We start from the raw sequence: 22,582 nt of genomic DNA on the forward strand, positions 1-22,582 counted from the left end.
TGATAGTTTGTTACATATATTTCACCGTAATTTTTAAATAATTATTACTGTAATATACCAAAACCATTTAATTATATACTTCAAATAGTTGCTTTGTAGGGTATGTTAACTTATATCTCAGGAAAATTAAAAAACAGAAAAAAGAAAAAAGAAAAAATGGCCCTTCCCATGTGACAAATTCCCAATTTCATTCAATCCACAGCAAATGAGGGCCCTCCAGAGACAATGTTGTATTGAATGAATTGATTCCTACTGGATGTTGCAGATAATTACAGATGGCCAGATTCAGGCTACTGAAAGGGACTGGCCAAAGCTTCCACTTTTCTCTCCACTGACTTTCATCTACCCCTTGCTTATCATGCAATTATTTATATAGTCCTGCTAAATTGCTAATGAAATAATATCTTCAAAGTTGTCTTGATCTCTATCCAAACTCAGAATAAAACTAAAAAACTAACCTAACTGTTCTTTGCAAAGAACTCGGAATCGGCCAAACTGAGGTCTTGCCACTATAACTAAGGTCCCTGCATCAGTATCACATCAATGTCCAGGGTGTTGGATGCTCTTCTGGCATCATGAAGCCAATGAACTAGAAAGATGCTCTTCCCAGAGGGAGTAGATAGTAGCTGAATCATCAGAAGGCACTTTCCTAGAAATACCTGACAGTGATTTTCCAAAAATATCTTCTGAAAACTCACTAGTGCCTCAAAGTAGACTCTCCTGGTACTTTTACACCCAAGAATATAAGAGATACAGAAAGATATCCTGCATCTAACTGGCTAAAAAATATGTTAGCCAAAGAGGTGAAGGTTCCATGATGCCAAAGGATGAATAATAAAAATAAAAGCACTGTTTTGCTGAAAGTCTGTTCATCATTTGCTGGGGTATTTTTTAATATATAATTTTTTTTCATTTTAGAGAGAGAGAAAGCATGAACAGGGGAGAGGGGCAGAGGGAGAAAGAGAGAGAATTCCAAGCAGGCTCCACATTCAGTGGTGAGCCCAATGTGGCTTCAATCCCATGTCCCTGGAATCATGACCTGAGCCGAAATTAAGAGTCGGTGGCTCAACCGACTGAGTCACCCAGGTGCCCCACTTGCTGGGTTTTCTGAAGTTTAACATAACTTGTACCCAAATAAGAGGCAGAAGTAAAATCTCTTACTCTTTATTTATGGCGTAAGCCTGGTCATTTGGAATCAGAAATGCAGCTAGGTATTTAGCAGAATACAGTATAATATACTTTAGGGACTTTCACTTAATTCAAGAATAATAATTTTAGGGGTGCCTGGATAGCTCAGTCAGTTGGTTAAGTGTCCAACTTTGGCCTAGGCCATGATCTCACTGTTCCAGAGTTTGAGCCCCACGTCAGGTTCTGTGCTGACAGCTCAGAGCCTGGAGCCTGCTTCAGATTCTGTGTCTCCCTCTCTCCCTGCCCCTCCCCCATTCATGCTCGTTATCTCTCTCTCAAAAATAAATAAACATTAAAAAAAATTTAAACAAAAGAAAAATAATTTTAAAACTTCTAGGAAAAAGAGATATAGATCACCAATATGTACAATAAATTTTAACTAGTAAGTACTACTGAGAAGTGAAGAAAAGAGCAAGATTACATAAAGAGGAAGCAGGACAGGACAGCAGCTGCCTGACCCTGAAGGACTGGTATGCATTCCCAGAGTGATCATCATGATGGTGGGGGAAGTGGGGAGAGCAGCTACATTTTCCAAGCACTATATTAAAAAATTCATATGTATGATATAACACATTGCCCACACCAACTCTGTGAGGCTGAAAGTCTGGAAGTAGACCGTCATAGGACAGAGTATTAAATGTTTCAGATAAATAGTGCTCTGGAATATATTTCAATCAAACCATAATCAACACTAATCACTGTTTTTAAGCTTATTTATTTATTTTGAGAGAGAGATTAAGAGTGCAAGATGGAGAGGGACAGAGAGAAAGGGTAAATGAATCAATCCCAAGCAGGACCTGCACTGTCAGCACAGAGCCCAAAGCAGGGCTCAAATCCACAAACCATGAGATCGTGACCTGAGCCGAAATCAAGGGTCAGACATTTAACTGACTGAGCCACCCAGGCGCCCCTCAACATTAATCATTTAAAATTAGAAGAGCCAACTTTCCCATTTTATTACAACTGGATTTTTCCTCTAGAAAGGCAAATTTGAGTTCCAATAATTCTGGCACTTCTTTCTAATGCTTAATAAATATTAGAGAATAAATTAGACAATAATAATAAGTTATTAGAATAAATAAATGTGTGAATAATAAAGCTACTTTGTCACAAATTCCAATGTTGAATATCAAATGAACCATGATTCTGAATTCATGATTCACGACAAACTAAAAAAAGTGTTACCTTTTCAATATATTCCAAAAACTTCCTACTGTTAGTTTTCTCAAATATTAATTTTTAAAAATATTTTGTGAGATACATTAAAAATTTATACATGCATGGGGCGCCTGGGTGGCTCAGTCAGTTAAGCGTCTGACTTCGGCTCAGGTCCTGATCTCCCAGTTCATGAGTTGGAGCCCCGCATTGGGGTCTGTGCTGACAGCTCATAGAGCCTGCTTCAGTTTCTGTGTCTCCCTCTCTCTCTCTGCCCCTCCCCTGCTCACACTCTGTCTCTCCCCCCCTCTCTCTCTCTCTCTCTCTCTCTCTAAAAAATAAACATTAAAAACAATTCATACATGCAAATATACTTTTATGTAAATTTATTTTAGTTTTATCAAAATAATACATGCACATAATTTAAAAATCAAATGGTACTACAAGGCTGGCAATTAAAAATAGCTGTCCTTTGCCTTCCCCATCCTCCTACCCGTAAGTCCCAATGACCAAAGGCAATCACTTTCAACCCTTCTGGTTGTTTCCTTCAGTATTTACCTTCATATTTTAGCTAATATTCTTCAACTGCTATTTCTTACCAATTTTTAAGATCTATTGGCTTCCTACTTTAGAAGATGAAGATTTAGCTTCACACATACTTCACACCTCCCACACATAGTTCCTCTGCCCCCTCACAAAAATCTACTCAATTTAACTATACCACAATTTCTGGTTACAAAAATACTCACTATTTGCATTACATTATTACATCTGTTTAAATATTGTTTATAACTGAGCCCAATAGTGTACTACAATTAAATTTCATTTCTGCTACAACTTTTTGTTATTCCTGTTGTTAATAATTACCTCAATTTTTCAGTTGCTTACTTATTTTTTAATATATCTAACTCTAGGATAGAACTAGAAAACTTGTCCCATCACAGATAAACACCTTAGGTGATCTTTCTTCTTACTGTTTGTTCCCATCTCCCCTGGCCCCACCATCCTCCTGTCCAATCTAGAAACACTGTCCTCCAGATCTAATCAATCATACCAGGTGTCACCCTGGAATTTCTCTTTACCTCCCATCATGGAACTTCCTTCACTTTCCCCTAGTTCCTGCATAATTTTTGGTTTATTCTCTCAACTTGGTAGGGCACCTCCTCCAGGAACTACCCAAGAAAACACACATGAGAGACCAATTTTTGAGACTTTGCATATCTGTCTGAAAATAGTCTTATTTCACACTTATATTTGGTTGACAATTTGGCCAGGTACAGGATGCCAGATTAGAGGCTATTACTTTCCTTCAGATTTGGAAGGTATTTATACAAAGATTCACTATTGCAGTTGAGAGGTCAGATACTAGCCTGCTTCCTGAGCCTTTGTATGTGACCTACTTTTTTCTCTGTGAAAACTGTTAGAAAAAAAAATTTTTAATTCACTTTATCAGATGTGTCTTTGAAATGGTTTTTTTTCATTCATCGTGCTGGGCACTTAATGTACCCTTTCCATATGGAAATTTATGTCCCTAGACTTTGGAAAAGTATTCTTTAACATTCTTCTATAAATTTTCCCCTGAATTTTCTCCATTTTCTTTCTAAAACTCTTATTAGTCAGATTTTGGACTTCCTAAAAGAAGCCTCTTATTTCCTCCTCTTTTTTCTCATGTTTTCCATCTCTGTCTTTTCATTCTATTTTCTGGGCAGTGTCATCAACATTCCAAATTTTCACTGAATTTTAACTTGTGCTATCATATTTTTATTTCCAAGCCTTCTTTCATAAATCTTCTCTGATCTCTTGAAGAATATCAATTATAATTATTTGAGGTGTTTTTCCCCTCTCTGCTTTTCCCTATTTCCTCTAAGCCTCTTTTCCTAGTTGCTTATTTGTTTTTATTCCATTTGTTCATGTTACAGATGGCCCTCAAGTATGTATTTGATATATGTATGTAATCAAATATGTATGTATTTGTCCACTGTGAGGTGTCAAAAGCTGAACTTACATGGCATGATTGGCGTGGGAGTGATCCAGCCATTTTATGGGAGGCCTCCAAAAGTCTTTCCTCTTCAATCGGTCAGTTTCCCAGCAAAGAATCCTCAAATCCTCTAATCCAGGAATGGAGAACTATGAGCCTGGTATCTGTTCTGGGTGCCGAGAAAGGAAATAGCACCTTTCCATATGTAGATATTTACATAAGACTCCTATTTTCTCTAAGGTATCTTATCCATACTGTCGTCTATATCTGCTATTTCCAAGTCCAAAGCTTCTCTGACTTAAGTTCCCTAGAAAATATATCTACCAGGGTATTTGTCCAGCCACTTGGGATGAAAGAGGTCTAACTACTCCTTATTTGGGCTTTCTATCCAACACCAGTTTTTGGCCTCAACCTTCACATCTGTATTCTGGCATAACTTGTGGTTCCAAGTGTGGTTCCAAGTTTCTGGTCCTGACCACAAATCAACCTCTTCAGGCTAGCTTCCCTGCTCTGTGGGCACTTGGCCTTCAGTTTTCTCTCCTCTGCTAATTCAATTCCTATTTATCCATTGCCTTCCATCTTCCAAAAATTTGTTGATATCCCTCATCCACCAAGCCTCATCTCCCATTTTCTTTGTCCATGTGGATTTATACCTTTTTTATTTGTTACCTACTATTTTGGGTGGTCTCTGAAGTAGAGATAAACAAGTGTGTTCAAACTGCCACGTATAGCCATAAGTTCAAAAATCTTTTCATCACACACAACAAAATTCAGGTTAGAAGTCTTGTTTAAGAGAATAGCATTTGGTCATACCTTGGCAAATGTACTAGGTTCAATTTTTGAGGCTATAAATCATAACTTATAGACGGCATGGAGAAAACTCTGATGGATAAAAAGCAGTAATTAGAGGACTGGGAAACTGACTTAAAAGAAGGACCTAAACAAACATATTTGAATATACCATGAAAAGAGGCTGGTGGGGGATTTAGTAACCAAGTAGATGATGGATTAGTATAGACACAAGACGGTTGGCCCAATTTCTTTGTTTCCATTTGAAACAGAGTAAGAAAATGGACTTAAGACATAGCATAAGGAAAACTCACTGACAGTGAAGTATATTAAATATTACCAGGAGAGGGTGTGGAAGTTTCTTTTCCAGAATTATATTAAAAGTGAGAACAGTCCATTTCTTAGAGGTAAAAATTCTGCACTAGATGACATCTTAAATTCCTTCCAGCTGTATGCTTTTTTTCTTTCCAATAGACCTGTATGCAGAAAATAATACAGCTATGCCAAGCTGCTTCTTTTTTTTCCCCTAATAGAAATATTCCTCTTGGAATAAGGAAGATTATATCTAAAGCAAGTTCAGTTCAGCTTCAAGATTCACACTTGCAAGTTCCAATACTTTTTTAGTGAAATTAGAGATTGACTTGCTACACATTAAAAGCATGACTACATTTAAAATGTGGGTAGCACTTCAATATTGAGACAAACATTAGTATTGCTAAAGTGTCAGATTTTGTTTTACAGTAAGCCACACTTTAAAAAAGTATTAGTTTCACCTTATAAAATGATTCATAAAAATACAGTCAAACTACAGCTAAACAGAATGCTTATCAGGTCAGAAGATAAAGTACTTGTAATTTCCTATGCACCTTTGAAAATGCGCTGACCAAGAGTATGATGGTGGCTAGTAAGGGGCCACTAGGAGGAACACAGGCAGAGGAGGATGTATTTGGGATGGCTGGAAGACACATCGTGAGGACGTAGCAGAGGCTCAACCACATGAGGCCCTGCCTCCATTGTGTGCTTGATTTTTATGTTTTCATTGTTAAAGACATATGGGTTGGTGTCTATTTTTGTTTTTAGTACAGAGATTTGAGCCTGACCTCACACCATATACAAGAGTCTACTCCAGATAGGCTGAAGACCTAAATATGTGAGACAAAACAAACCATTTAGGAAAAAAGAGCAAGACCACTGATTCGGAAACAATTTCTTAAATAAGATAGAAAAAGCACCAACCACAAATACTGATCAATAAAATTTTTTAAATCTGTTTATTAAAAGATATCCTAAAAGAAGTAAACAGGCAAGTCACAGAGAGGTAGAAGATGTTTGCAACATATATAAAGGACAAATAATTTGAATCCAAAACACACTTTTAAAGAAATCCTACAGATCAAAAAGGAAAAGGTAACCTAACAGCAAAGAAGATATCAAGGGCCAACTGACATGTAAAAATGAGTTCAACTTCATTAGTCATTTGAAAAAAGTAAACAAAACTATAATAAGATGCCACTCTATGCTCATCAGAATAATATTTTTTAACCAGACAATATGTTACATAAATTGGTGCAGTTCCTTTAGAAAACTGACAGTATCTAATAAAGTTGGAAGATATACATGCTCTATGACCATCAGTTGCACTCCTCAATATATACCTAGCAGAAATATGAGTACATATTTATCAGGATACCTGTATAAGAATGTTTCAAGCAGCATTCTTTATAATAGTGTAAAATTAGAAACTCAAATGTCCATGAATTGTAGACTGGCCAAATAAATTATCATATATTCATTTGGTGGAATATTTTACAGCAATGAAAATGAAGGAACTACGCTACATGTAACCATGATTATGAATCTCATAAAAATGAAGTTAAGCAAAAGAAGCCAGGCACAAAGGAATAACTCCACTTAAATATGATTCTGGGGGCGCCTGGGTGGCGCAGTCGGTTAAGCGTCCGACTTCAGCCAGGTCACGATCTCGCGGTCCGTGAGTTCGAGCCCCGCGTCAGGCTCTGGGCTGATGGCTCGGAGCCTGGAGCCTGTTTCCGATTCTGTGTCTCCCTCTCTCTCTGCCCCTCCCCAGTTCATGCTCTGTCTCTCTCTGTCCCAAAAATTAAAAAAAAAAAACAACAAACGTTGAAATATGATCCTGTATTATGATTCCATTTAAGTTTTAAAACGTCATTAGGAAACCATACTTAGGAGGTGAAACTACAAATAAATCCAAGAATAGTGGTCAAATCTGGATAGTGGTCATGTTGGGGTGAGCTGGGGCACTGTGATTGGGAAGGGATACAGCAGAGCTTCTGCCCAACTGGCAGGATCCTGTTTATTGATCTGGACAGTAGGTTACATATATTATTTGCTTTAAATAATTCTTCTGTCTGTACATTTATGTTGTTACATGTTTTACTAGATTTTGTTTCAAAATATAAATAGTTTAGGAAAACAAACAAAGCATACATAAAGCAGATATTCTGGCTCCTTATCCCACACAAAATAACTAATGTTAACAATTTGGTGTGTATCCTTACAGTTGCACCTGCATGCTTTCTTATAACTTAAAAAAGAAAAACTACTAAAAAAAATATTGAGAAGGAATCCAAAATGGAATAATTCAATACCAAATCCATTGCAAAAGTGTTACAGTGAGATGTCAACGTACCTCCTTCTCATCTGAGTGAACACAAATTTTAGTGAGACTCCTAGAACTCATAAGCAAGGTCACAGGATACAAGATTAATAGACAAAAGTCAATTACTTTCCTATATACAAGCAATGAACAAGTGGAATTTGAAATTAAAAACACAATACCACTTACATTAGCGCTCCAAAACATAAAATACATAGGTATAAATCTAACAAAATATGTAAAAGATCTACATGAGGAAACCTAAAAACTCTGATGAATGAAATCAAAGAGTTAAATAAATGGAAACATATGTTACATTTATGGACAGGAAGACTCAATATTGTCAGGATGTCACTTCTTCCCAACTTGATCTATAAACTTAATGCAATTTCAATAAAAATCCCAGCAAATTATTTTTGTGATATTGACAAACTGATTGTAAAGTTTATAAGACAGAGGCAAAAGACCCAAAATAGCCAAAATGATATTGAAGGAAAAAAACAAAGTTGGAAGAATGACACTACCCGACTTCAAGACTTAGCATAAAGCTACAGTAATCAAGATAGTGTGGGATTGGTGAAAGAATAAACAACTAGGTCAATGAAAGAGAATAAAAAGCCCAGAAATAGGCTCACATAAATATTGGCAACTGATCTCTGACAGAGGAGTAAAGGCAATACAATGAAGAAAGTCTTTTCAATAAACGGTGCCAGAACACCCAGACATCCACATGCAAAAGATGAATCCAGACACACCCTTCACAAAAATTAACTCGAAATGGATCACAGACCTAAATGCACAATGCAAAAACTGTAAAACTCCTCAAAGGAGAAAACTTGGGTTTGACTATGACTTTTTAGATACAACTCCAAGGGCACAATCCATAAAAGAAATAGTTGATGAACTAGACATCATTAAAGTTAAAAACTTCTGTTCCACTAAAGACAACGTCAACAAAATGAGAAGACAAGCCACAGGCTGGGGAAAAAATTTTTTTAACTCAACAAGAAAACTAAAAAATCTGATAACCAAGTGGGCCAAAGACCTTAACAGACACCTTGCCAAAAAAGATATACAGATGGCAAATAAGCATATGAAAAGATGTTCTACATCATATGTCATCAGACAAATGCAAATTAAAAGAAGGTATTACTACCCATGTGTAAAAATGGCCATAATCCCAAACACTGACAACACCAAATGATGGAGAGGAACAGGAACTCCCATTCAATGCTGGAGGGAATGCAAAATGGTATAGCCACTTTGGAAGACAGTTTGATTGTTTCTTACAAAAATAAACATGCTCTTACCACAATATCCAGTCACAGTGCTCCTTGGTATTAACCAAAAGAGTTGAAAACTTATGTCCACGTAAAAGCTTGCACATGGATAGATACAGATGTTTTATTCATAACTGCCAGAACTGGGAAGCAACTGAGATGCCCTTCAGTAGGTAAATGGAAAAACAAATGTCTACATAATGGAATATTACTCAGCACTGAAAAGAAATGTGGTATCGAGCCATGAAAAGACATAGAGGAAACTTAAATATATATTACAAAGTGAAAGAAGCCAATCTGAAAAGGCTACATACTGTAGTATGATTCCAACTATATGATGTTCTAGTAAAAAAAAATGAATATAATTAAGAGATCTCTACATGGGAGGATGGATGCTGAGGGATAAACAGGTGGAGCACAGAAGATTTATGGGCAGTGAAAATTGTATGAAAAAAATAATCTGTATCATACTACAAAGATGCATACATGAATCACTATACATTTGTCAAAACCCACAGAACGTATAATGCCAAGAGTGAACCCTAATGCAAACTGTAGACTTTGGGTGATAAGAAAGCATCAATGTAGGTTCATCAGTTGTACCATATGTACCACTCTGATGGGGATGTTGACAATGGGAAAGACTATGCCTGTATGGGGATAGAGGGTATATGGGAAATCTCTGTACATTTAAGAAGAAGTCTTTAAAATGTAATTATTCTTCTCAGCTGAGAAAATATTGCATTCATAAAATAAGTACAGGATGTTATGGAGAAATAATAATCACAGAATAAGAAAGGAATACACACACAACAAATTTTTTTAAAAAATCAATAGAAGGTCGGAAGATAAAACAGAGAAAACCTTCCAGAATACCAAGAAAAAAAAAAAAGAAAGAAAATACAGGCATCTAAAAAATAATTTCTAGTTTGTCCACTTGTCCATCATCTAACAGGAGTCCTAGAGAGAGTGAACAGAGAAATCAGGAGAAAATTAGGAAAGGAATAGTGGAAAACAAACGAAATTTTGAAAATTGCACATGTGAATAAAAGATGGGGCAATTTCAGAACTTCACAGCAAAAGAGATTATTGTCATGGCTTCCAAAGAGAAAGCATAGATCACCTGTAAAGGAAGGCTAATTAGATGTATATGAGTCTTATCAGCACACTGGAGACTAAAATGAAGCAATGTCTGAAAGCTCTGAGGGAAAATAAGTGTATTGATTTGTCAAACAAGTGGTATCAGTTTGGGTAACTATAAATAAAGTCAGTGCACATGACAGAAGAAGATGGGGAGCAGAAAGAGAGAGAGGAGCTAATGGGAAAGGTGGATGTGCTAAGATCTTCACTCTGTAGGTCCAGGACCAAGTGATTCCCTCTAAAGGTGATGAAGCAAGATATAAAATTGTAACTATATTGCCTAAATTACATAAATAGAGAAACTAAGAATTGTGATCCAACTATGTTGCGTGAGGGGGGATGGAAAAGTGTGGCAGGAAACAAGTAGCCACCGTCCAAAACTGATAAGTGAGGAGATAACCACGTAAGCACAGAACTTAAATATATGACGATAATTACCAAAAGAGGCAGTTACAGGAGTTAAAAGTGGTTTCCTCTGGCAAGAACCAATGGGTGTGGAGAGGAGTGAGGCAAGGAAAGGATTGCTTTTATTCTAAGGCATTCTGTACTACTTGACTTTTTAACCATGGGCATGAGTTACTTGGATAAAAAATCAAAAATTAAACTTTATTATAAAACATATTTATGACTTGGTTATTGATCTGTTGTTGCAGGGAAGGTTGTGTGACTGGGAGATGGATGGTGGGGGCACCAGCCAAGACAGCACTCAGGGAGAGACTGGACTTTGAGACAAAAGGAAGAGTCTGGTTGAGAACCTGCAGAGTTTGAGGTCCCTGTGGCAGGAAGAAATGACTAACTAGACTGGGGTATGCCAATCAAAAGCTTAAGGGAGAGGTTTGGGCTGGAGGTAACAGTTTGACAGCCATCTGTTTGCAGGTTAGATAAAGTCACGATTATGAGGGAGGCTTCCTGAAAGGAATGTGAGGTGGGCTTAAGGGGTGGGCCAAGGAGGAAACCCTAGAGAACATTTATGTCCAATGGAGGGGGAGCCTGCAAGAGAGGACCTGGAGTGTGCGGTGGGATGGACACTTGTTGGTTTGTCACTTTCTGCCTTCAGAAACTATCAGATGTAATAGAGAGGTCCACCTAAAGGGCCTAACTCCCAAATTTTCAAGATTTCATGCACTGCCCATAAATACTCTCTGACCTAAGAGGTCTAACCACGAGACGGAAGCATAATTCCCACATACCTAATAAGGAACTAAAACTAACCCTGCCACTGGCTCAACTGGAAACATCTACAAGCATTCAAGTGCATCTCTGCAGTCAAGATGCTGGCTAGCACTCCTGACTAGACACTTCAGACTGTACTTGGCATGTTACAGGTGGTTAGGTTCCAGGGCATTAGGAAGATCTGCTCACAAAGTGAAAATTTATGGGCTCTGCCTAAGAATATGATATGTCCGTTTTGTGGGAAATAGTGAACCTGATATATAAACTGATGCACCTCTGTGGAAACACACCAACTCCATTCTGCCCGTGGGTAATTCAGCAGTAGGGGAGAGTCACAGAAATTGAAGAAGTAAAATGCTCATCTTCATTTTGCCTCTGAAGTCCCATTTTATTTTTTTAATGTCTATTTATTTTTGAGAGAGAGAGAGAGTGGGGAAGGGACAAAGAGACAGGAAGACAGAGGATCTGAAGCAGGCTCTATACCAACAGTGGAGAGCCCGATGCTAGGCTCAAACCCACAAACTGCAAGATCATGACCTGAGCTCAATTCTGATGCTCAACCAACTGAGCCACTGAGGAGGGTGCCTGGGTGGATCAGGCAGTTGGGCACCCGACTCTTGATTTTGGCTCAGGTCATAACTCACAGTTTGTGGGTTTGAGCCCCATGTCAGGCTCCAGGCTGGCAGTGTGGAGCCTGCCTGGGATTCTCTCTCTCTCACTCTCTCCCTGCCCCTCCCTTGCTCACTCTCTCTCTCACTCTCAAAATAAATAAACTTAAAAAAATAAAAATAAATAAAAACAGTCAACTGGAATGTGTATTCTGTGGTATATTTTTCCCTCAAACATAAGAACAATAAAACATTGAAAGTTATAATAAGCATGAGCAGCATCCTGCATTTACAAACTACGTGAAAAGGAATTATTTTATTAGTGAATGATATCATAATTTAACATGGATTCTGTTCCTTTCATGCTAGAAGGGGGGGAAAAGGCAACGATCAATATTCACGAAATCCAATGGATCTGCCTTTGGCGTCAATTCAGAGTCAAGATTCAGGGTCACTGCACCACAGCGAAGGAGACTGCTCTCTGATAGTGTTGTTCTCTAGCCCATTTAACAAGCTGGCACAATCGGAACTCTGCATTATTGAGACTGTTCTGTATGCAAGCTCCTATCTGCTGCAAGCAGGCACAAACTAATAGATTCTCTTTTTTTTCTAGGATAATTTCTTTAGTGCCAACACGCAGAGCTACAATAGTCATATTAATGCACCAACTACCTGGAAGCAAATCTAATCTCAAAAAGACTTAGCAATTGTCAGGTCAACGCAAAGATTAAAGTAAAACATTATGAAGTTTCCAGAGATAAACTAAAATTGAACCAGGTGCAGACACTTAAAGTAAATCAGCTACAAAGTCAGTGACACCTGTGGGCAGGTGCGCTGTAAACAAACCTTCCATCACCACAGATGAAAATGATCATCTGCCCAGAAAAAGTCTTAAACCATCACTTGAACATCCTTCAGAAAAGAAAGCTAAAATTAAATCCTAGAAAAGCATTCTCATATGGTCTAGTCCAGTGAAAGGGAACAGGCGAAATTGTTGAGGTGCCTACGATTTCCCTTATGTCTTCTACAAATCTCATTGCTCTATCTTTAAAATATATCAGGAAGCCACCACGTGGTCACTATTTTACTCCCTAATCACAATTCCCTGCCTCCTTGGTCTCTCACTATGAAACTGCAGGAGCCTCACCACTATCCCTCTTCCTTTCTAGTCTCTCTTCAACTATCCTACACCAGTCAGAGTGTACCTTTCAAAACTGAGTGCAGACTGTGTTATTTTTCCTGATCACGACTCTCCACTGTCTTCCTGCACACTTAGAATAAATCTCAGAGTCCTTACCATGGTCCCCATCCATGACCTGGCACCCAGCCTCATCCCGCACCTCACAGCCACCACACTCCCCTTCTTACCTGCTTTAGCCACAATGACTTCCTTGCTGTTCTGGGAACACACCCAACACGAGAGATTTCTGTTCTTTTTCTAAAACATTCTGTAAGATACCCACAGGGCTTACCCCTCATTTCATTCAGGTTTTGCTCAAAGGTCATATCCTCAGTGAGACTTTTTTTGACCACCCTACCCTAAACAGCATCCCCCTGTCATCTCTATTCCCTTTCCTTGCTTTATTTTTCTTCTTGCCAATTCTCAATGACTGTTATTTTATTACATAGCTCTTTGTTGTTGCCAGTTTCCTACTTTGGAACATAAATGCCATGAAGGAAGGACTTCAGTTGTTCACCACTATATCCCCAGTATGTAGAATAGTATCTCACACATACTAGATACTCAATAAATTTGTGTTGAATAAAGGAATGAATAAAGAAAAAATGTAGTCCCAACTCTAATCATAAGTCCCTTTCTGATCCTAGGCAAATTCCCTGGTCTCATCTCTGGGACAAGGAACTTAGATTCCATGGTTGCTAATATCTCCTCACATTCTAAAACTCTAGTATTTCTTTAATCAGCTTATTACCACCACAAATGGAAAGCTAACATTTGATTAGTATATATCATGTTTCCTACAAATGATATTAATACCTCAGGTGTACATTAAAACTACTAAAACACACACGCGCGCGCGCACACACACACACACACACACACACACACACACACACACCTGTATAGCTCACTCCTGTGAGGCAAGAACCCTTTTCTCAGGTTGACTGCTTGGCTCTTTTCGCTTCCCACCACTATCTGAGAAATTTGTTTTTTTTAATAATTAGGGATCCAAGAGTCCCTGTAGCTAAGTAAGTTATAGCATCAGGGTTTCCAGGTGGTTTCTGAACATTCCTATTTTCTTTAAATGTTTATTTACTTATTTTTGAGAGAGAGCAAGCACACAAGTGGGGGGAAGAGGCAGAGAGAGAGAGGGAGACACAGAATCTGAAGCAGGCTCCAGGCTCCAAGCAGTCAGTACAGAGTCCAACGTGGGGCTCGAACCCGTGGAGTATGAGAACGTGACCAGAGTCAAAGTCAGACGCTCAACTGACTGAGCCACCCAGGCACCCTGAGAACATTCTTGAAAAAAGAATATGTAAATGCAGAAAAAAGGAATATGTATAATTTAGAAAGTTAATTAACATCAGTCAAAATTATATATTTTACATCATGTGGCTTTCATATAGATTTTACTCTGAACTTGCAACACTTGTCTTTAGATTCTAAAACAGAACTATTTTTAGAAACTTCACTACTCAATTATTGACTCAATATTCAAATTATTAGTTTCATGGTTATCTAAGACAAGAAATTTTTTTTCCATACTGACATTTAATTTAGAGAATGAAATGGAATAATGAGCACATTTTAAATCTAATTCTGAAAAAAAAATTGCTTTATCAAAAAATAAGGGCATTACATATATGTCACCAACATTCTTGTCAAGATATTTTGAAATGAATTTTTTTCCATGAAACAATTTACATAAAGGAATTTTCTCATTAGTCACCAAACCAAAACATTCTGAACATGATTTGAAATTTTCCAGAGGAAATCAGTTTCCAAGTATTTGATATTCCTTGACCTACCTGCAATGGGTAAGTAGTTCTGTTTCAATGCAACTGTGCCTTCTACATCACAAAAAAAAAAAAAAAAAAAAAAAAACTTAATTTTTATTCCTCAGAGAAATTCAGAATGAAATTAAAATATTTCAATGGCTTATTTTAACCCTATTAGTATGAAAAAGGTAAATTACAAACTTATCTCTTTCATGACCATAGACACAAACACCCCACTCAAAATTTTAGCAAACTGAATCCAGTAATATATATATTATCAAGTTGATTTTATCCCAGGTGCTAAGTTGGTTTAACATGCTGAAATCAGGAATTTAATTTCTCACATTAATGGTCTAAACAGAAAAATCATATAATTATCTCAATAAATGCAGAAAAGATATTAATATTCACTATTCATGATTTAAACACCTGAGGAAAGCAGGAATAGAAGTTCGCTTCTTTCCTCATTATTAGGTTATCTACAGGAAATATCATACTACATGCAGAGAATTTCCCTTTGAAATTAGAAACAAGGATGCCCACCATCAGCATTTCTATTCAACAGAAAACTGGGGAACTAGCCAGCATCGGTGGCATAAAACAAATAAATAAATAAGGATTGGAAAGGTAGAAACAAAGCTGTCATTATTCACAAATGATATGATTATGTTCATAGACTATCCAAAGGTATTTATAGATAAGCTGTTAGAATAGTTCTCAAATGCAGTAAATCAATTAGCTATATAGAAAACCAAGTACATTTCTATATAACAGCTTAAAAAAGGTAATATTTGCAAGAGTGTAAAAAATATGAAGTGCCTATGGGGGGCCTGGGTGGCTCAATCAGTTAAGCCTCTGACATTGGCTCAGGTCATGATCTTGCTGTTCCTCAGTTCAAGTCCCACTTCGGGCTCTGTGCTGACAGCTCAGAGCCTGGAGCCTGCTTCGGATTCTGTGTCTCCCTCTCTCTCTGCCCCTCCCCCACTCACACTCTGTCTCTCTCTTTCTCTCAAAAATAAATAAACATTAAAAAAAGTTTTTAAAGATATGAAGTACCTAGCAATAGATCTAACAAAAGATATGTAAGACTTCTGAAGATCTGAAGAAAAAATTATAAGACTTTAGTAAGATATTTAAAAAGACTCAGAGAAAGACTTAGTAGTGTAAAGATTATCTATTGGCACCAAATTAACTCATAGATTCAATGCAGTCCCAATTGAAATCCCAAAACTGTATTGGCGGGGTGGGGAGGCATAAATTTGACTAACTTGATTCTAAAACTTTACATGGAAATGTAAAGGGCCCAGACAAGTCAAGACTCTTGAAGAACAAGAATGTCTTGTCAGATAACAGAACTTTTTTTAAAAAATTAAGCCAGTGTGGTATAAGCATAGAACAGACCAACAGAATAGACTAGAATGCTCAGAAATGGACTCGCACTCAAAAGGATGTATGATATCTCACAGAGTAGGAACAATAGTCTCTTTCAATAAATGGAACAGGGATGATTGTGTATCCATACAGAACAAATAAACTTTGATCTTTATCTTACATTACACACACAAATTAATTTCAGATGAATTTCATACCCAAACATGAAAGGCTAAGTTTAATACAGAAAATGATTTAATATACAAAATATATTAAATTGATTTATATAATATAATATAGAAAATACATTACATATACAGTTTAATATAAAAAATATTTTCATTCCTTGATTTCAAACTACATCACAAAGGTACCTGGGTGGCTCAGTCGGTTGAGCATCCAACTCTTGATTTCATTTTAGGTCCTGATACCAGGGTCATGGGATGGAGTCTTGCACTGGGATCCATGTTAAGTGTGGGGCCTGTTTAAGATTCTCTCTCTCTCCCTCCCTCTCTCTCTCTCTCCCTCTCTCTGCCCCTCTCGTGCCCCCCCCCATTCTCTCTGTGTCTAAAATAAAGGAAATTTTTAAAAACTACATCACAAAGCTATAGTAAACAAAATAGTATAGTACTGGCATAACAAACAGATACAGAGGTGCCTGAGTGTCTCAGTCAGTTAATCGTCCAACTTCAGCTCAGTTTATGATCTCATGGCTTGTGAATTTGAGCCCCACATCGGGCTCTGTGCTGACAGTTCAGAACCTGAAGCCTGCTTTGGATTCTGTGTCTCCCTCTCTCTCAGCCCCTCCCCCACTCACATTCCATCTGTCTCTCTCAAAAATAAACATTAAAAAATAAATAAAAAACAGATACAAAGACGGATGGAACAGAATAGTGAGCTCAGAAATAAACCCACACATATACGGTCAATTAATTTACAACAAAGAAGGCAAGAATACACATACAATGTGGAAAGGACTGCCTCTTCAATAAATGGTGTTGGGAAAACTAGACAGCCACAAGCAAAAGAATAAAACTTGACTACTATCTCATACCATACACAAACATTAACTCAAAAATGAATTAAAAACATGAATGTAAGACCTAAAACAATAAAACTCCTAGAAGAAAACATAGGTGATAAGCTCCCTGACATAGTTCTTGGCAGTGATTTTTTAAGTCTGACACTAAAAGCAATAAAAGCAAAAATAAATTAAGTGGTACTACATCATACTCAAAAGGTTTTGTACAGCTGAGAAAACCATCAACAAAATGAAAAGGCAACCTACTGAATGGGAGAAAATACTTGCAAATCATATACCTGGCATGGAGATAAAATCCAAATTACATGGAGGATTCCTATAACTCAGTAACAAAGACAAAAAAGTCCAATTTTAAAAAGGTCAGGGGTGCCTGGGTGGCTCAGTCAGTAAAGCATCCAATTTCAGCTCAGGTCATGATCTCACAGCTCCTGAGTTTGAGCCCTGCTTCGCGATCTGTGCTAACAGCTCAGAGCCTGGAGCCTGCTTCCTATTCTGTGTCTCCCGCCCTCTACCCCTCTCCTACTTGCACTCTGTCTCTCTCAAAAGAATAAAATAAACATTAAAAAAATTTTTCTTAAAGGTCAGAAGATCCCAATAGACATTTCCCCAAAGAAGACACAGAGAGCCAAAAAGCACATGAAAAATGCTCAGCATCATTAACTATCAGGGAAATGCAAATCAAACCACAATGAGATATCACCTCACACCTGTCAGGATGGCTATTATCAAAAAAAAAAAAAAAACAAGAAATAACAAAAGTTAGCAAGGATGTAGATAAAATGGACCCCTTGTGTACCACTGGTAGGAATGTAAGTTGGTGCAGCCACTATGTAAAATAGTATAGAGTTTCTTCAAAATATTAAAAATAGAACTACCATAAAATTCAGCAATTCTATTTGTATTTATCTGAAAAAAAGCAAAAGCACTAACTTAAACATATACATGCATCCCCATGTTCACTATAGCAATGTTTATAATAGCCAAGATATGGAAACAATCTAAGTATTCATCAATAGATGAATGGGTGAAGAAATTGTGATGTATACAAAAAACAAAACCAAAGTTCATGGTGACATAGAACAGATTGGTGGCTGCCAGAGGTAAAAGGGGTGAGAGTAATGGATGAAGGGGCTCAAAAGGCAAAAAGGAAAGAGAAAGAAAATATCTTCATGCCCTTAGGATAGGGAAGAATACCTTAGGTGCAAAAAGCATAAGCCATAAAGGAAATGATTTATAAATCTGATCCTATCAAAATTTAAATTTTCTGTTTATCAAGAGACACCACAGGAGAGTTAAGACAAGTCATATAGTGGGAGAAAAGATTAGCCATCTGTATAACAGAAGACTAGGATCCATAATGTATAAGGAGCTCTGCAAACAATTCAAAAGAGGTAGACAACACAACAGGAAAATTGTCCACTTCACAGAAGAAGAAATTTATATGGCCATAAATATATGAAAAAGTGATCAATCTCACTAGAAAACAGAGAAAAGCAAAGTAAAACCACAGAGAGAGATGAATACACACCCTTGTTTAGAAAAAAAAAAAAAGGTATGACAATACTAAGTGTTGACAAAGACATATGAAAATTTGGAAACAGGGTAGAGGGAAGAGAAGCCCATCCCAGAGCCAGCACGTCCCCTTCCTCAGCTGACAGAGAAAGTCATGCTGGCATGCACTGGGCGTAGGCCTAAGAATGTTCACACCTGTATCATCTGTATTCCCAAAACTGCTAACAACCTTAAGAAGTAGATAAACACAATGTCATATTTTCATTCAATGAAATACTATATGGCAGCAGAATTTAACAAACTACAGCTAAACACAACAAAATAAATGCATCTTGGGAACCTAATGTGGAACAAAGAAGCAAGCCACAAAAGAAGATGTACAGTGTGACTCCATTTATATATGATTCAAATCCAAGGAAAACCAAATGATAATATTTACAGAGTGGTGAGATTCTTTTCTAAAGCAAGAAAATTACTATAAAAACAAGAATGGTTACCTGTGGGAGGAGGAAGGGATATGATCAGGAAGCGACTATGGGAGGCTTCGGGTAGGCTGGCAACGCTCTGTCCACAGGACTTTATTTTCTAATTATTCACTAATCAATACAGTTGTGGTCTATGGACTTTTTTTTTTTGCACACCTGTTGTATTCTATAAAATAAAAATGACTGAAAATAAATATGTAAATTTTAGAGCTTGATTTGGGGATATATCAGATAAATGTTTTGTTATAAACAAGCATAGTAAGATTGGAGATTGATAAGAATCAGACTAAAAATAAGAGTGGAGGCTATTCCTCATTCATTAGTCCCTCTTCTTAGCCCCACTGGGCTCCCTCCACTGTATTGCAGAGCCCGTGAAAGAATTCCAGTCCAAATGCTGCTCAAGTTTCCTTCAGGCCATTGTGCTGGGGCCCAATGATCAGGATATATATGCAAGCCTTCTCTTCCTTTACAATGGCAAACAGAGAAGTGGAGGAAGGGGCAGGCAGCACAAAAGAAAAGGATTGCACCCTATTTGCCTTGTTACTAGAAACCATAACAAGGTCATGAGCAAAAGGAATACATGTGGAGCTAATTCTGCTTTCAGTGAGCCAACAAGGTGAGCGAGGCTGATGCAAGCACCAGATGGCACAGGGAGGAGAGAAGCCAGCAGGGGCCAAGGAGACAAGGAAGTGAGGAGGGCCTGAGCCCAGTGGGGTGGGGAGGGGTCGCTACTCAAGGGTGAGACCCCTAATTCCCACATTTCTCACTCCTGATTCCTAGTGTCTTCACACCCACCTCATCCTCCACCCCAAGACCCCTGTCCTCCTGAGCTCCTCTTGCTGGAGCTCCCCCCAGGCCCACGCTGAGGCCTCACTTGACAAACGAGGGCTGTCAAGGAGGAACATGGCTGTGGCCACTCCCTGAGCACTGTGGTCCTCCCGCAGCCCAATCAGACACACTGGGACCCTGGTGAGTTATATGAAATGGAGCTGGGGCTTTAACATGGTTCATTCAATCTGCAACTTTCAAAGGGCCATCTGTGGTCATCTGAAGTATGTCTTCTAATTAGGCTGCCTTGCTCATTTCATACAAATTATTTAGACTCACACACACCCACATACAAAATATTTCGAATTTCCCTTTTCCAAGAAGGGAAAGAAACAAAACCATTTCAGTATATAGAAGCAATTAGCATGTCCTAGACAACCTGGAGTCACCTCTGTTCCGGCTCTGTGAAAGCTCTTCCTCCACAAGCACCATCCAGTCATCACCCTTCTCTCCCTTGCATCTATCTCCTCTCTGCCATTCCCACAGCCACTGCCCTACTTCAGGTCCTCATTCATGAGCCCCACCATGACCTACAATGGCAGCCTCCTACATGCTCTCTCTACCCCCTGCTCATTCCTTTCATCCATGTTTCAGGATCCCTGGACCAAGTCTCCTAACCACTCAAGTCTACTCAGGACCCTCTACACCTCAGATTCCCAGTGAAGTCACTAACTCCCAGTGGCTCACAGAGACTTAAGCCATCCTGCCCAACACTCCAACCTACCCTCTCAGCCTCTTCCCTGGCCACACTGGTCCCCACACCCAGGGATCCTACCACACTGTTCTCCCGCCCTCCCACATGGCTGCACACCATGGCTGTTGAAGCCTGGTAGGTGTTTCTCCACAGCTCTGTCACCATATACCTGCTCCTTCAAATAATACTGTTTCCACTGGGAACTTCCCATCCTGATTTGATCCTTCTGTGTTCTGCACACCCACAAAACTTTACTTAAACTTCAGCTAAAGTGTTTACTTCACTTAACATGTCTACTGCCAAACTTGTAATTTTCCTCCTCAAACTCGGGCTTCCCCATCTCAGTATATGGAGCTACCATCCGCTTGATTGTTCATCCTCTGTGATGCTTGATTTCTCTTCTGGCCTCACCCACTCCCTCTGCACCCCTCCAGTGTAACAATCTCCAGTGTGTGGCCCAGCTGATGACTTCTCTCCAGCCCCACCCCTGAGGTCAGGCCATAGCCTCCTGAGGACCACCCCCCTTCTTTGGGGCTGTGCTCTTCTAACCCCTTTTCCACAAAGAAGTCAGCAAGACCTTTCAAAAGCATAAAACCAATCATATTCCCTTTGTTAAAGGACTCCACTGATATTCCCATGATTTTAAGATAAAATTCCTTAACTTTTCAAAAGCCTGAATTACTGACTGTATAATAGACTAGAATTCCCTTGGGAACAAAAAAAAACCAACAACAAAAAAAATGCCAGGCTCCACCTCAGAGACTCCAATTTAATTTGTCTGGAGTAAGATCCAGGTAAGTTTTCAAGTTCCTGTAGACATTTCTAACATAAAGCCTGGGGCTACGAACCACAGAACTAGGTAACTGACCCTAACTCCTTCCAACCTCATTTCCCACCCACAGACCCCTCACCTACTATGCTTTTTTGTTGTTGTTCCTCAAAGATATGGAGCCCATTCTTTCCTGGAAGCCTTTACAAGAGCTGCTCCCACTGCCCTGTGTGTCTCTGCACCCTATCTAGCCCACCCTGTAATGCTCGCTCCTTCATCGCCTATCTGAATTCATTTTAAATATCAACTTCTTAAAGAAGCCTTCTTGGATCACCCAATCAAAAGAAGCACTGGTCACGATATAACATACCTTATTTTAATTCTCTGCTTGGCACTCATACTCTCTAACATATCTCTTGCTTATTGTCTATTCTCCCCACTAGAACATAAACTCCATGAAAGTAAAATCCTTATCTGTGTTAATTCATCACAGATTCCTAAGCTCCTAGAACAGTGCCTGGCACACATCAGGCATTCAGTAAATATTTGTATTTCTTTAATGTGTGAATAGAAGTGGTTCTACTTTTAGTACCCAAAAGAACAGAGCTAGAGAAAATAATATTTGAGTATCTTTCATTTATCCTTTGGACTTCTGTTTATTTTCACTAAAACTGATTATTAGAGAACTTTGAGTTTAAAAGATATCTCTAATAACAGACACCTAAAGTCTGGCTCTCATGGCAAGGACCTCAACCTTGTAAAAGCTGTTGTGTTCCCTTTCTTAGAATGAGAGTTGGCACTAAGTATTCTTCAATGTCTCCATTCTGGCTCAGAACAGAAGGATGAGGATGATATTTCCAATTCACCCATACTCTGTTTTTCTTCCAGTAACAGGTGTTCATTTTCTCTGATTAAGTGCAAACATTTGGTCACCTGAAAAGACTCAAGCCTAGGCTAGATGTAGGGGGAAAAAAATT

The 22,582-nt window shown here is 38.3% G+C and overlaps 1 protein-coding gene across 8 annotated transcripts in view; it reads right to left on the bottom strand.

The window, feature by feature from the left end:
• The window catches only part of CSGALNACT1 (chondroitin sulfate N-acetylgalactosaminyltransferase 1), a 340,488-nt gene that overhangs the window by 126,295 nt on the left and 191,611 nt on the right, over nucleotides 1–22,582 (bottom strand). The window contains exon 1 of one of the 8 annotated variants that reach the window (XM_042983329.1): nucleotides 14,935–14,973. The exons of the other annotated variants lie outside the window; for them this stretch is intronic. The gene's annotated coding sequence lies outside the window, so the exon portion shown is untranslated. Of the gene's footprint in view, nucleotides 1–14,934; nucleotides 14,974–22,582 lie in introns of those variants that run through there. 8 annotated transcript variants of the gene reach the window in all.

Source organism: Panthera tigris, chromosome B1, assembly GCF_018350195.1.
Source record: "Panthera tigris isolate Pti1 chromosome B1, P.tigris_Pti1_mat1.1, whole genome shotgun sequence".
Classification (NCBI taxonomy): domain Eukaryota; kingdom Metazoa; phylum Chordata; class Mammalia; order Carnivora; family Felidae; genus Panthera; species Panthera tigris.